Below are 15367 nucleotides of genomic sequence, written 5' to 3' on the forward strand. Positions count from 1 at the left end.
ATGTTGGGGATGGTGTTGACTTTCATGCAGCATAAAGTTCTGTCCCTGCGCTCAGTTAGTGTTGCCCAAAATATGGTTGGATACAGTACATTGCTTTGGCTCTGCTGTACGTGAACATACCTGCTCTGCTGAATGCTGTTAGACTTAAAAAAGAAGAGAGAAGCCGGTAATATTGAGACAGAAGAATGATGACTTTTCAATATCTAAATTTGCTGTATCAGGACATGTAAAGTTCCCAATGTTTGTGCTGAGAGTAAGATTTTCTACAGACGTCTGCATGCACGGTGAAACATAAGTCTGGCGACACAAGTTTACACTTATTGAAATGTGGTTTGCACCGGCTGCTCCAGTGTCACCTAGCCAGAGTAGGAAGGAAGGTTGCTCGACTTGACGAGTAAAAAACAACAGGCGGGGCTTCCTGGAGGCCGACTGACACAAATAGGAAATGCAGAGCACAAAGAGAGAACAGTTAGCACAGGAGCTGCCAAACTAAGCACCAGTCTGAACATTTATGCATTCACAGCTGTGCCGTGAAACTCCCGGCTCACGCTTTTCATGCTGATTTTAATGCCAGAGGAGCTCTGCAGTTATTAAGTCTGCACAGAGTTGGAGACTGGCGCCTCTGCACTCAGCGACCCCTCTAATTTTAGGTGGTCTGCCGCTTCACAGCTGAGGTGCTGTGTTTCCTAAATGCTTCCACTTAGCAATAACAACACTTACAGTTGATCACAATATTGTTGCAATATTGCCTCCTGCAATATTTCCACTCTCTGCAGACTTTTTCACAAATGTCTGTAAAGACAAACTGCTTTGCTGGGGCTTGATTGTACATGCTAGTGGCAATGGGACTGAATAATTCACCTAAAGTCAAAGATTAAGAGGTGTGGCCTAATTATTTTGTCCATGGTGATTAGGTGATGCTTTCTAAGGTGTGCCACTCAGGGAAACTGCAGGAAACTGAGGGAAGCGACGTCCCGGGGATACACAAACCAATGTGTTCACTTCCACATAGAGCCCTGTGTTAAAATATGGAAATAACAGTATTAACATGTTACAGCCTAAGTGGAAAAAACTCTTTAGGCCTCTGTGGAGAGATTCTTCCTTCAGCTGCACAGGAGTTGAATTTTATTTTGAAGGGTTAAAGAAAGGGGGCGTGGCTTTCACTCAGAGGTGACAGTAAAACAGTCCTTGTTGCTGCTGCGATGTTTGAATGGGAGGCAGCTCACGACTGCTTCTCAGTTGCTGCAGTTTTTTAGAAACTTGGTATGATTTTTGAAAGTTGATATTAATGCCATAAAAGTGTTGTTGAAGCAGTTCTGTGATTTAACAACATCACTGACAGGAGTTTACCCGAGGATCGAAATATGATGTTTTTGTTTTCAGGCTTACGTGCAGCCAGCAGCTCTTTCCGTCTATTTTTGCCTTCCGCTATTTATACACCGATTATGTTTGCACTCCACCGGGAAACTGCTGCATCCCACTGCGACTCTGACATGTAACACAGTCGACTGCTTCAGGACACACCGCAGCTGTCGATCCACGCGCAGATATATTAGGAACACAGTCACGGCTCCAGATATCCCCACACTTCCCAACCCCCAGTCCCGACTCTCTGTCTCTTCATGTACTCGTTACTGTCTGCTCTCAGCTGTCTGCAGCTGCCTGTTGCCAAAGACAAGTACAACCACACTGCACTCATGCAGCATCATAATATCTGCAAACAGTGTTTATGCTAACCTTTGAGAAGGATCCTTTAACCATTCACATTGTAATGTATGAAATTAATCTGTCACGTATTCTGATTCTGACTTCGGGCCACAGTCACACAGGTGTAAACGCCACATGGTGCTGCCTGGTCATCACTGGAATTCCCCAACCGATTTGGGAGTGGTTGGTGGAGGTTGCTAGCATAGATGGATGTAGCTACTGTGACATCACTCGCTGGCTTGTGAAGCTTTTTGAAGCCTCGAGATGAACATTTTCACTGTCGCTGGGTTGCAAATAAACAGATGTGACAAGGAGGGGCGGGGCTGACTGTGAAATCGCACGTCCATTAGCGAATGACTTTCATCCTCAATATTGAAACGTGTTTTGGTAATTTTTTTATTCTAATGACCCACAATGAGTGACTGGGACCATAATCTCAGCAGGAATCTGTTTTTTTTTTACATTCACAGCTATCGCCATCTGGTGGTCATCTGTAAAGTTTCTGATTGTGGAAGTGCAGACTTATGGGACTTCCACAATCCTCATTTTTCCTACCAGGAAGCTACATCCATGTTTTTTACTATCTATGGTCTCTGGCGATCAACCAACAGTCACTAGGGTGTTAGGTTGGTTTCAGAAACAACTTGCAGTTGCCTTGGTCACTAGCAGATTGCTGCAGCTGCCTGCAGTTGATGCCCACTTGTCTGCAAACTTAATAAACAGTAAGGAAACTGTGAAGAGTGCAGCACACGCCGGAGATGGTGACCATTCTCCTTTTTCAAAGTAAAAGTTGCCGTTTTTAAAATGTGTTGGCTTCAGTGGTTATGGATAGGGATGCAACGATACCAATTTTTTCAAACCGATACAATACCGATACTTGGATCTGAGTACTTGCCGATACAGAGTACAAAATACGATACTTCTACCACACACACACACACACACACAAATACAATTAATTGGAAGAAATATGTTATATTTCCTGCCGATAAAAAATAAAATCTTAATAAAAATGACCACAAAAAAATTTCAAGTGAAAAATAAGTACTTCTGTTAAATTATTGCAGAGTCTCCACATTGTAATTTTACAAAATATCACTGAACTATTGGCACTGTCTCGAGCTTTCAGAATAATAAATAAACACTTCTGTTTGGAATAAAATAAACTTTTAAATTATTGCAGAGTGTCCATATTGTAAACAAACAAACAAAATAATTATTATTAAATAAATAATAAAATATAAAAAATTATAAAATAAATAATAAATAAAATAATAATTGGCCCCCTACAACAGAAATGACAAGCCACCCTCTGATTAATGAAATAAGTTAGTATCGGTTCATGGTATCGGTTAACTTTTACGAGTATGAGTACACACACATTTTACAGTATCGGCCCCGATACCCGATACCAGTATCGGTATCGGTGCATCCCTAGTTATGGATATTTTTATTTTGTTACTTTGTTTGCAAAAAGACGTTTCCAAGTTTGACTGCTACTCAGCCAGGAGACAACTGTCTCCTCACTAAGTCCTCAGGCCTGTGGGACTGAGGACTTAGTGATTAATGATCTTTACAATTGTTCCAGAGAAACAGAAATATTCTTTTGGGATAAAATATAAATGCATTTATTGTGAAAATACTTAATATCAGGGAGAATCGTGATGAGTTTCTGGTCTCAGCATCCTGACATACACTCTATTCCCTTTAGAAAATGGACACAGTAAATATTTTCAAACGAAGAACAAGGAGGCTGTCCTCGAGATCAATACAGACAGAAAAAGAAGATGGCAAACAGAAGAGGGTCAGGTCATTACATATCATCAGACCAGATTTCTTCCAACATCGCCAAAAAAGTCATGAAATAAATGAGCTCGGCTTCCAAAAGTGATCTAGCTCACCATGTTTGTTTTTGCCAAAGGACTGGTGCTGTGGCATTATCATTTAGCTCGAGTAAAGACTCACAGATTTGTTAGCACGGCCGCAGACACTTGCTAATATTTATACAAAAAGAAAAAAGGCAGGCCTTAGGCATGTCATTAATGCAGAATAAAATAAATGAATCAAAGTAACCGTGAGCCTTGTTTCAAAGATGCTAAAGTCCTTGGTTTAACAAAAACATGCAGCTAGCAGCTCCAGGCACGGTTGTAACTTTCATCCACGGCTGCTGTAATGCAGGTTTAAAACACCGCTTAATATTAGGCATCGTAATGGCTCCGTAACCCTGGCAGTGTTTCCACCCGCTGACTTACTAAAGTCAACACGGTCTTTCGGAGGAGCCACTGCGAGCTGTCAGTTGTTTGCTGTGAGCTTGTTTTCCAAGGTTCATCCTCCCCAACAGGCGCAGTTCTGCAGATACAATAAGACCCACGCTTCAAAAGACCAGCTTTGCTCTCAGCCTTGATCAGCATTTAGCATCAAACCACCGAGCTCTGCTGTAGAGCTTTCACTGCACTGAACAGGTGGGAGAACGTGCACTTTTGAGGGTGTAAGAGCGAACGCTACCAAGTAAGATCGTGATCGTGGCTCAAGAGTTGGCAGTTTGTCTTGTAATCAGAAGGTCGCCGGTTCGAGCCCCGGCTTGGACAGTCTCGGTCGTTGTATCCTTGAGCAAGACACTTTACCCCTTCTGCCTACTGGTGATGGCCAGATGGGCCAATGGCACGATATGGCCGCCTCGCTTCTGTCTGTCTGCCCCAGGGCAGCTGTGGCTACAACTGTAGCTGCCTCCACCAGTGTGTGAATGAATAGTGGAATTGTAAAGCGCTATATCAATGCAATCCATTATTATTATGATGATGAAGGAGGAAAACAGATCTGAGTAAAGTTAAAGACGACAGGACCACAGAAAGGAAAGAGAAGGAAGCAGGCAAAGGCAGAGCAGGTACACAGAGTTGCTAGCTTGGGGTTAAATTACGTTTAGCAATCACTGTGTGCACTTTTAGCATTTATATTCCAGCTAAACACAACACAATAAGAGCAACATGTTGCCTCCAATGAAAATGAGAGACTTTTATTTCTGTCTGCGTGTCTGCAGCTGCACAGAAACAGGAAACCTGTCGCGATGCTGATTGACATCTTGCTCACACAGACATGAATTTACATCAGCTGTTTGGTGCATTCAGCTCCTCAGTCACTCTCAGAACAGCTTTAAAAAAAACCCAACTGGCACAAGATTTGCTAACAAAGATAATCGTCTGTACTTTTAATATGTGCTGATGTGATTTTATTTATTGTAACGCTGTAAGTAGCGACCTGCTGGTTAAGAGCGTAAGAGGATAAGAAAGATCTTCTTATGCCTCAAGTGTTTAAATAAACTAATAAATGTAACAGGAAACACAAACGTTTCAAGTTTAAGTTACATTTAATGTGTGCTAGCTAACAGCAGGTACTAAACTTAGTTTGATAATCAGTAATGTTTGCCCTTCACCCTCTTTATCCCCAAACATATACATTAGCACTGTTACAAAGAGGTTCAAATCCTCCATCTGGCTGAGGCCTTTCTCTGTGGAGTTAGCACGTTCCCCCAACTGCTCTGACTTCCTCTCGCAGCCCTGTTAGGATAACTGGTGCTTTAAATTGGGTGGTTGTACGTCTCCCTGTGTCACCCCTGAGAGAGTGGGACATGTCTAGGGTGTAACCCACCTCTCACTGCATGAAGCTGGGATAGACTCCAGCTTCTCCACGACAATACAGCACATCAACACCCTGGTTAAGAAAGCCCGTCAGCGTCTCTTCTTCCTCAGAAGACTTAGAGACTTCCATCTGCCACTGAAGGTGCTCAAGAACTTTTACTGCTGCACCATCGAGAGCGTCCTGACGGCAAACATCTGCACCTGGTTTGGGAACAGCACCAAGCAGGACAGACGAGATCTGCAAAGAGCGGTGCGCTCGGCCGAACGCATCATTCAATCAGAGCTCCCTGACCTGCTGTCCATCTACACCAAGCGGTGCAAGTCCAAAGCTAGGAAGATTATGATGGACCTCTCCCATCCCAACAATGGACTCTTCTCACTGTTGAGGTCTGGGAAGCGCTTCTGCCCCCTTAAGGCCAAAACAGAGAGAATGAGGAGGAGCTTCTTCACAACAATAGTTTAAATAAGCAGAAGAGAACAGATGTCTGTCATGCAGCGAGGTTGGCATTTAGCCCTATCTGATCCAGAGATCGCTAAAGAAACGAGGTGCTTGGGGTAATATTTAAGACGTTTTTCAGCTGGTTGTTTCATGCAGCAATAGACGTGCATGATACAACCAGCTGAAAAACTCTTGAGTCATTCATTCATTAATTTTTTTTACTGTGACAGTTTCCTCCACACTACAGGAGATATATGCATTTGAATAATGCCCAGTGCTGCTGGAAACTGTTTAGCTGAGCTTTTTTGCAATATGGCTCCCCAGCAGAACATTATATTTACCATCTGGCAGTGAGCCTCGTGGTCTTTTTGCAACCATAAAACCGCCTCAAGTCTGGAAAGTCGTGAAAAGCGATGCAGAGTAAAACATCCTTGCTCTTTGACACGAGACTGAAGAGTTGCTTCTTCCTGTTTCCACTCGCTGCTCTACAGGCTGTCCAGAGACACGACAACGCTTCTTCTCATTTAGCTCTCAGCAGGATGGGGACGGTAAAGAAAGGATACGTCTATTTCATCAATAACTATTATTATTTTTGCAGAGCCTTTGTTTTAAAAAATCATTCAGTTGAATTTTGCATTTTATTATTGCCACAAATCTTCTCCCACTGGCTCGTATCACCACCGTGCTGGTTGGACATGATGGAGCAAACAACAAAGAAATGACAACGTTAATCTAAAGACCAGCTTGTGTTCCCACGTCTGCAGTTTAAATTTACTGACTACTAACATTTATTCACAATAAATAAATTAGTAATTTATTTCCTTTAGGTCTTTAGAAAAGTTGAATATGTTGTATTTTCTTCAAACTCACAACATCTATGATATGTTTAACCAAAGAGAGAACAACATGAGAATCAGCTCCAGAAGATCTCCAACAATTAAGGACTTACTGGTCTGTAGTTAGTTTTTACTGTGGTCATTTATTTATTTACTAACATTATGAGAACATCCTGAAAATCTATTTATGAATAAAACTGGTGTCATCTGTGCTGCACCTACTCAAATGCTCTGGTGGTCGTCTCTGTCTGACTAAAGGAGACTCAGGGACGCGGTGGGTGAAGGCAGGTATCTCATGGCCTAACAGTGCACAGAAGCACATCATGACAGTGATTAACACTGAGTGTGAGATATTGAAACTATTAGTCTGGATGCCAGGGGCGGGACAAAATCAAGTGCCTCAAACAAAGGGCGGTATACTGGATTTATGTCCTTAAGGCCATCAGTACATCCGGTGCTAATGAACACTTTGACCCCTCGTGTTGTTTATAGTCAGTACCTTGGTCCTACAGCAGGGTCACTGCTTTTATAATTGACTAGAGTTCACCTGCCGATGGTGTTGTCGATCCATCGCTAACAGTGTCGCATTTTTAATACTCCAGTGTCTTTGATTCTTTTGTGTGTGTTTACATATCCAGCCCGTTCTCACTCCCAAGGCGTAACATGCCGACGTTTTGTCACGTCCCGCGGCGTTCCTGAGGAACGCGAAAGGAGACCTTCGGCGTTCTTATGGTACGTGGCGGGTTATGGGCGAAATCCAATGCAATGACGCTCCCGCGGTAATAGACGTTCCAGCCCTGTATTCCAGCCCTAAACCTAACCTTATCCCTAGCCCTAACCATAACCTTTTTCCTGATCTTAACCAGGACTTTGATTATGTTAAATAGCGTGTTTCTAAGCGATTTGAAGAAAAAGAGCGAACATGTGTAGATTGAGTCCATACGGTTCTCATATTTCCTCATTTTTCCGAGGTCGTCATTTAGGAACGTGGTGGGTAGCCGAAAACGTAATATGTTGACGATTTGTCACCTAGCGTAAAATGTGACGCTTTGGGAGTGAGAACATGTTGACATATCTCAGGCTGTTAAAAGAAAAACACTTTTCTAACCAATCAGAGGGCTCAGCAGTGCCTGGGCGGAGCCTCGAAAGGTTAGCTCAGTGCTGTACTCACCACTGCCCCTAGAGGCTGTGAGAAATAATGCATGCACTTACTGTGACACACCTGTGGAGCATGAAGCTGTAATTTCTGTGTTTTTTATCGCCGATACACGTTTATGTATGTCTTTAACTCTATCAAAAAAAAGCCATTTACTAGTTTTGAATGTTTTATGCTTTTATGGGTTTTTCCCCTTGCATGAGCACCAGTCATCGTGGCCCTCAGCGAAGCACCCGTCTGCACTTATGCAATGTCTCTGATACTGTCTCCTCTCTCCTGCAGACAGATGGACAGATAGAGCTTCAGGGCGGTTTGAGAGGAAAATGAGAAGAGGGACAAAAGTGGGGTTTGAGAGCAGAGAAGGGGGGGTTTGCTGACTGAGTGATAATTTGAGGATTAGACTTTGGAGCAGGAATCAAACTGAGCGGAGCAAACGTCTTCCCACATCCGCCTGGCACTGCACAGCAAAGTCATTTCCATGGAAATTATACCCCTCCCCCCCGCCCGTTGTTTGTGTCCACTTCGCTGCAGGGTAAATAGCACCTAAACCTTCAGACGCCGAGTGAAAAAAAATGTACAGAGAGGCTGAAATTATATTCATGGAGATGCGCGCGCTCCCTCGATTCCATCAGTTTAATGAGCTGCGTCTGTAAAACCGACCGGACACCTGCAGGGTCCATCCATTACAGTCGTCCTCTTATTTATCTTCTATCAAAGTGTGATCCAGCCATCGGGCAGGTCAATTAAGAGGCTGGCTTTTTATTTATTTAGTGTGATGGCCTGGCAGAGCTCGCAGTCTTTTCACTTCATTACGGCTTCCTCAGACTTTGGCCGAACTTGGAGACGCATATAATTAGTTTCCTGCTTTCAAACATAAACCACGACTCAAAAAAGAAATCAGTCGATTAATAAAATGCAAAAAACTCTCTTTAGTTCAAACTTTAGCGTCTAATGGTTTATTTTCTGAAATAAGACTTATTGTAACTGGGCTGATTATGCTCAGTGTGAGCTCTGTGATTGCAACCACAAATTTGAAACATTGTATTTTTAACAAAGCAAAATAATACTTAAAGTCGGCCTTTCTAAACCTCGCAATAAAGGCTGCGATATGTTCAGACTGTGGAGGTTTAATAACTGCAATCAACTCCTCGTGTGTTTTGGTCACTCGCCCGACTACAATCAATCAGTCTGTTTGTTCAGATGTTAACAGCTGGGAATTGTTATTAAAAAGGCATTTCGACCAAAGTCGTGGCGAGGAAAGACTCGCCAGAGCTGAAAGTTTCTAACTAACTGGATTTCCAGTTTAAACTTTTAGCCGATGCTGTTATCATCAGCTTCATGCTGTTGAAAAATGTTGTTTTTTAGCATCTCAGATTCATTATAGGATAAATAGTTTTATTTAAACTAGTTCAAACCACTGTGAGGGTAAAATTGTTCATTTTTTAAACATATGTTGCTCTTGTGACTGTAAAACTGTAAATACACTGTGCTGTCTTCAGTTCTGTTCATGTGCAGTGAGTTTGTAGTAGGGCTGGACGATATGGCCTAAAATTCATATCGCGATATAATTTGAAGCACGTGCGGTAACGATATATATCACGATATATTCTTTTCTTCTGTATAACGTATTTTACACACTATAAGGACTTAAAATCCTTTAATTTTCTCAAAAATCGAGAGTGCGCCTTATGTATGAATCCTGGTTGTGCTTACTGACCTCGAACCGATTTGGACGTGCAGAAATCTGTTAGAAAATGTTTTTAGGAACAAATGCAATCGCATAGCAGGATGCTATACACGAGCCTGAGATTATTCATCCACAATACGAGTCAGTTCTTCTTTTACTGTTATGCTGTTTTGTGGATCACAAGGTTTAAAACTACTTATAAACACACACACACACAGTAACTCCACCAGAGTGCCTATTTCGGGTCACTTTTGCCGATCCAAGCCCGGATTAAGGAGCAGGGTTGGAATTGTGACATTAAAAAAAACAATAATTGCTAAAATAAATGTAATTTGTAGTTCTAAATAAACTCTAAATGCATTTAGGACGTTTTTTACTGACTTTATGTCTCTTCCACGATGTTATTTCTCTCTCCAACAATGCAGGTTACAATTACGTTAGACTGACCAATTATGCAAATTAGGCGATGACATCATTTAGTGACTTCTAGCGACTTTTAGGACAGCCAATAGCGATTTCCTTACTGAGGAGTTGGCAACACTGATTACGGAAGTGGAGGAAGCGCAGTTTTTGGCTTTCCCCTTATTTCAAAAGTGCTTCATCTCTTTGCTATGACTGTTTATATCGCCCACCCCTAGTTTGTAGTTAGGATTTTAAACAGAAAGAAGTTGTATAAAAGTATAGATGTATTGTATTTTAATTTAGCGGCAGTTACTGCTGAGCTGCAAGCTGCTTTGCAGCCCGTTTGTGTGGGTGGGGTTCCTTCTGGTAGTATCCCCACCTTATGCTTTCCCAACCTGTGCAGACGTGGGGATGTCCCACGTCAGAGCCAAATATAACATGCAATATGCTGCCAAATATAAATGACTGCAGCTGGAAACACTTTACCCGAATCGTGTGATTTATAAACTCTATTTGCAGCGTCATTTTTCCAGTCATTAAGCAAATGTTTTTGACAAGGATCCCCCGACTTCATAAAAAATGCAGTTTTGCAAACTGATGATTTTCTTGACTAGGCTGTAAAAGCCAACCTGGCCCTTTGTGAAAAAAATAATCACCTTCACAGTAATTAGTTGTTTTCATGCAAACAAAGAAAAACAGCTCCTTGTCCTTCGGCCTGCTTCTGTTGGCATCTTTTTGATCAGTCCATCGTTTTAACGACGAAGAATCTCCACAGTTTCCACAAGAACTCGTGTTAAAGTGAACCGCTAACACATTGTGACTTTGATTTGCTGTTTACACGACTTTGAGGCTGATTACAGGCACTTAACATGATGAGGGACTTCAAGTGTTACGATAATTAGCAATATGTTTGTCACATTTTAGACCCAATTAGTAGCAAACAAGTGGGGTTTGGGGAGTTTGTGCTCTCACACAGGTGATGTGCAGTCCCTGCTTGTGAAGCCTCTAATCTACCTGCGGGGTTTAAGAGGAGAGGTCGTGATATGTGTGTGCTGAGTTCTTGGTAACTTATTCTGCTGTGCGTACACGCGACAAAGTAAAACAAAAACTCTTCTGCTGAAAGACGAATGTGCAGAATTTGATCTGTCCGAAAAAAGATGAAACCCAGCAGCTCCTGGTAGCTGACTTTCTCTTCATGATGTAATGTGTTCTGGCCCAGCAATAGATCTGCATGATACGACTAGGAAGTATCCCTCTGCTGCAGCTAAGCATGGAAACACCGCCTGGGGAAACCCGAAGCAGAAAAAAGCACTAACTTTGACTTTAAGTTTAAAAGGGGAGCCATTATGCTCATTTCTTCCTGCATATTTTTATTCGTAGACTCGACTGGAGTCATTTTGCATGATTCACTGTGTAAAATATTCCTTCATCATACTGATCCTCGGTGCAGCGTCTCAGTTCGTCCTGTGTCTGGAAAAAGGCTTTTTTAGCTCGTCTGCTTTTAAGCTGGGATTTTTCCAACTGGTTACACTTTGTAAACACACAATACAAAAGGTCAGCGACTTTTTGCTCATATTATCATATTTATTATTCTTCTAAATGCTGATTCCATTGTTTGAAGCTAGATATGAACATCGCTATTGAAACAGTATGTATAGGGCATTAAAAACAACCAAGAGTGACATGAGAGGCCACTTACACTGTTTCTACTTTTCATACTATATCATATTAAATAGACAGGCTGTGACTACACTCTAGTTTCTTACTGCACCATAAAGTGTAGGACATGAGCTTTGCATTATAATACAGTACATACATCTTTTTATTTTCCCACTCTGTCCCACACATCCATCTACTCATCCTCGTGCCTTCAGTTTCTCACCTACGGCCAGGTATCGTCACTGATTTCTAGAATCGATTGGATTCGATCCACGATTGGATTCGATTCAATCGATTTGAATCAGGGAAACTTTGCCTCAGACAGTCAGAAATATTATAATTCTGATCATTTATCAGTACATATCCATATTTTTCTATGTATACAAAGAAAGCTGACACTTGTGAGACTTCATCAGAGGTGTGAGCATCACAGCAGAAGCCTTTGAGTCAAAGTAACAGAGCATAAAACATAAAGAAACATGAAGGAGATTTTCCTGGCTTTTTATAGCAGATAGCTTTAAATATTCTGCAGTAGAACAAGAAGAGAAGAAAACCATCAGCATATAAACATTACCTGATGCTGCTGAAGTGAAGCAGAGCAAAGTCACAGAGGTTTAATTAGAGACACAGCTGAGCGTTTTGAAATTTCCCATCATTTTAAAAAGTTTACATTTCGTCAGTAACAGCAGAAATGAGGCTTTCTTATTGGACGTCAGTTAAATTAAAAAACAAACAAACAAACAGCAGCCGACAGCGCTGTGCATGATGGTAGACTGGTGCGTAATAAGCGAGCGAACAATGCAGAAAACAGATTTTTAGATGGGAAACTGGTCTTGAAGTACAGAGAGAGAGCTGTGCATGAAGTGTGATTTAAAGGTCAGAGGGGATTCATGACGATGTTTATGTGAAGCGTAGTTTGGATCTTCTTTTGCTGCTGGTTCAGTCAAATTTGGTTGGAGAGAGACAAAACCTGCAGCTTCAGAATCAGCGCAAAAAAAGACGTAAACGCAGAGCGCAGACCCGCCGACGCATCAGAATCAGTGAGCTGTCGGCTCTCAGCCCGACGGCGTGTCCGTGTCCGTGCCGTCAGGTGAGAAAGCTGACGTCTCACTGATCCTGATGCGTCTGCAGCCGCGCTCTGTGTTTACGTCTTTGTGCAGACTCCTGCTGTAGTTGATGTTTTTAGCTGTTTGGTGGTTGGTTTTTTTGTGAGGTTTAGCCTGAGATTCTGGTGTTTCGTACAAAATGAATTTATATTTACAAATCGATTCAGGATTTTAATGAATCGATATTATTCACGCTAGAATCGATTTTAATCGAATAACCCCCATTCTCATCGTGTGCGTCCATCTGTGTTTTTTAATCTTTGCACTGGGAGTCAAAAATCCAGCAGACCAGCTGATCTGCACCATTGAAGATGAGAGCTCTGACATGATTAATCGTTACATTGTAAACAAACTCTAACACTGTTCCCGGTCACAAAAACTGGAAACAACATCATACATCTGCTGCTATCAAAGCTTGAACAGACAATTAGTGAAATAATCATTGCAAATCTTATAAATGGTGAACTGTTTGCTGTTTTTATTCTGAAAGGCGTCAGTATTCCAGCTGTTTCCAAAGAACAGTACATAACTGTACAAAACGTCCTTTCTCTTTCTGCAGATCTTTGTTGTTCTGTAACCTTTAACCGTCTTTAGTTTTCACCTTTGCTGTGAAGGTTGTGATCTCTTTGCTTCTCTCTTTTCTTTCTCTCCGTCTCCCTTCATGCTTCCTCGCTCTCTCATTTCGTCTCCATTCCTTTGATGTTTTTCAATGTTTTTTTTTCCCTGAGAGGTATTTTAGCTTCTCCTGCTTTGTCTGTCTCTTGTCTTTTCCACTTTTGTCTCCCTTGTTTCTGTTCTTCTGTGTGTGCGTACCTATTGCTGACTTCTTTTTTTCAACTCTGTCACGTCCCTGAGAGAGTACAGCATGACCGATTGGCACTTACCAAAGAAATTGTTGTTCTAAATAGTCCCAGACTCCCAAACAACGCAGCAGTGTGCATACAAATGAATGCTCGGTCGGCGTCGGAGAAGATGGACAACCGCGGCGAGCACCTATAATGATGATGCTGTAGATGAGCGCAGAGTGCAGTAAATACCACAGATGTTTACCGGAAACCATCTTTGAAGTGCAGAGAAGTCAAAACCGCCATCAGTCAGCTTGTGACGGCACAGGAAATGAATGCAAAGAGGTTTAGAAGAATCAGATTATATAATACATGAAAATCCTGACGGATTAATATACGGTGTAATATGCTAACTCAGTGACCTCACTATAATTAAATATACTCAAAAATGGCCTGTTGGTGTCTACCAAAGCATTAAGCATGAACTAATTACTAATTATGATGTAACGACAGAGGGGGAACAAAATCAGAAATATGTCATTTGAGTCCTGCAGAGTGAGACGTGTCAGCATCTGACAGGATGACATTTTCCAGTTTCAAAAAAAAACTGAACTGATGTGAATCTGTCACATCTGGGCTGTATTCTCAGTGGGATTTCTGCTCTTCTGTAACATCTGGGCAACCTATTTCCAGAGTGGCCCACTTGTTGTTTTTACCGGGTCACCCCACTATAGCGCACTCAAACTGACCCCTTTGTGGAGAGAAGCTATTCTGCCCTTCCTGTACATTGATGCCCAGTTTGGCAGACAGATCAACAGTTCTTCAAAAGGAGAGGCAAAGGCTTCCCGTTATCATTGCAGCGTTTATTTGTCTCCCTAATGAAGTGCACTGTAAAACTACAAACATAAGAAAAGCATATTAAAACATACACTTGGAACATAATATATTTCTCACATTACAAGTACAGACTGAAGACTTAGAAACTTGAATTATAGCTGGTATAACCAAGAAAAATAAATGAAAACATGTTAGCTCCAAATCCCGCTAGCTTAAAGCTAACACATAAGAATTTCCTATTGACATGCTAACACAATTAGCATCGGCAGTGCAGCTAACCCGCCGGCTTCAAATATGAGCGTCAACAACCCATTTTACATCACATGCTTAACATGAACACAAAATACAATCGTACTTACAAGCATATATTTCTCATGCTCCAGTACAGCCAACTTCAGAGCTAATATTTTGTGTGCTGGTATCAACTTGGCCAGACTCCATTTACTAGAGAAACTTGAGTACACAAACCCGCTTCCTCCCCCTAGTGGGGTGGTGGAGCTACTGCACCCTAGCAGTGGCAGCACAGAAGCGGTGTTCCATTGTTGTGTGTTTCTAGGAATGGAAACAAACTGTCATGAAACAAACTGAGATGGTGTAATGAATGAAGCAAGCACGGTGGATCAGCGGTTTGCACTGCAGCCACAGAGTATAAGGGAAGAGGTTCCTGTGTTTGGCGTTTACCTCAGATGTGACCAGGGAGATCATTTACTCCATTATCGATTCCTCCCGCCTCCATATAATATGTTCTTTCCCCTTTAAAGAGGACATGAAACACTAAAGGGTTAAAAGCTCATTTACAGCACTGAGCCTCAAGAAATCACTGCTCAAAGTTAAAGTTTAAAAACGTGTTTAGCGCCATCTTCTGTCAGTATGGAACATGACGTCATGTGGTTGGTTGGTTGCAGCTAATAGACTTGCATTAGTTTATGTTAGCTAACTAGGGACAGAATTGATAACTCGGAGTAAGATAACGTGAAGTGGATCACTTTAGTGCTGCTCCTGGCTATAACGATGAGTTTTATCCTAAGAAAACGAGGATCTACTGTCCACTTTCACTGTAGCTGTGTCCTAAAACGTCGGCTGCATCCTTCGGAGGTCCCTGTCTTCGCGGTCTATGT

The 15367-nt window shown here is 41.9% G+C and overlaps 1 protein-coding gene and 1 long non-coding RNA gene across 9 annotated transcripts in view; both read left to right on the forward strand.

The window, feature by feature from the left end:
• sgcd (sarcoglycan, delta (dystrophin-associated glycoprotein)) overlaps window positions 1-15367 on the forward strand; it is a 598968-nt gene that overhangs the window by 364404 nt on the left and 219197 nt on the right. The gene's annotated exons all lie outside the window — the stretch shown is intronic.
• The window catches only part of LOC146510488 (uncharacterized), a 28880-nt gene continuing 21201 nt past the window's right edge, over window positions 7689-15367 (forward strand). The window contains exon 1 of the long non-coding RNA XR_014876304.1: window positions 7689-15344. This is a non-coding gene — a long non-coding RNA (uncharacterized LOC146510488). The remainder of the gene's footprint in view (window positions 15345-15367) is intronic.

The sequence above is a fragment of the Neolamprologus multifasciatus genome, chromosome 10 (assembly GCF_963576455.1).
Source record: "Neolamprologus multifasciatus chromosome 10, fNeoMul1.2, whole genome shotgun sequence".
In the NCBI taxonomy this organism is placed as follows: Eukaryota; Metazoa; Chordata; class Actinopteri; order Cichliformes; family Cichlidae; genus Neolamprologus; species Neolamprologus multifasciatus.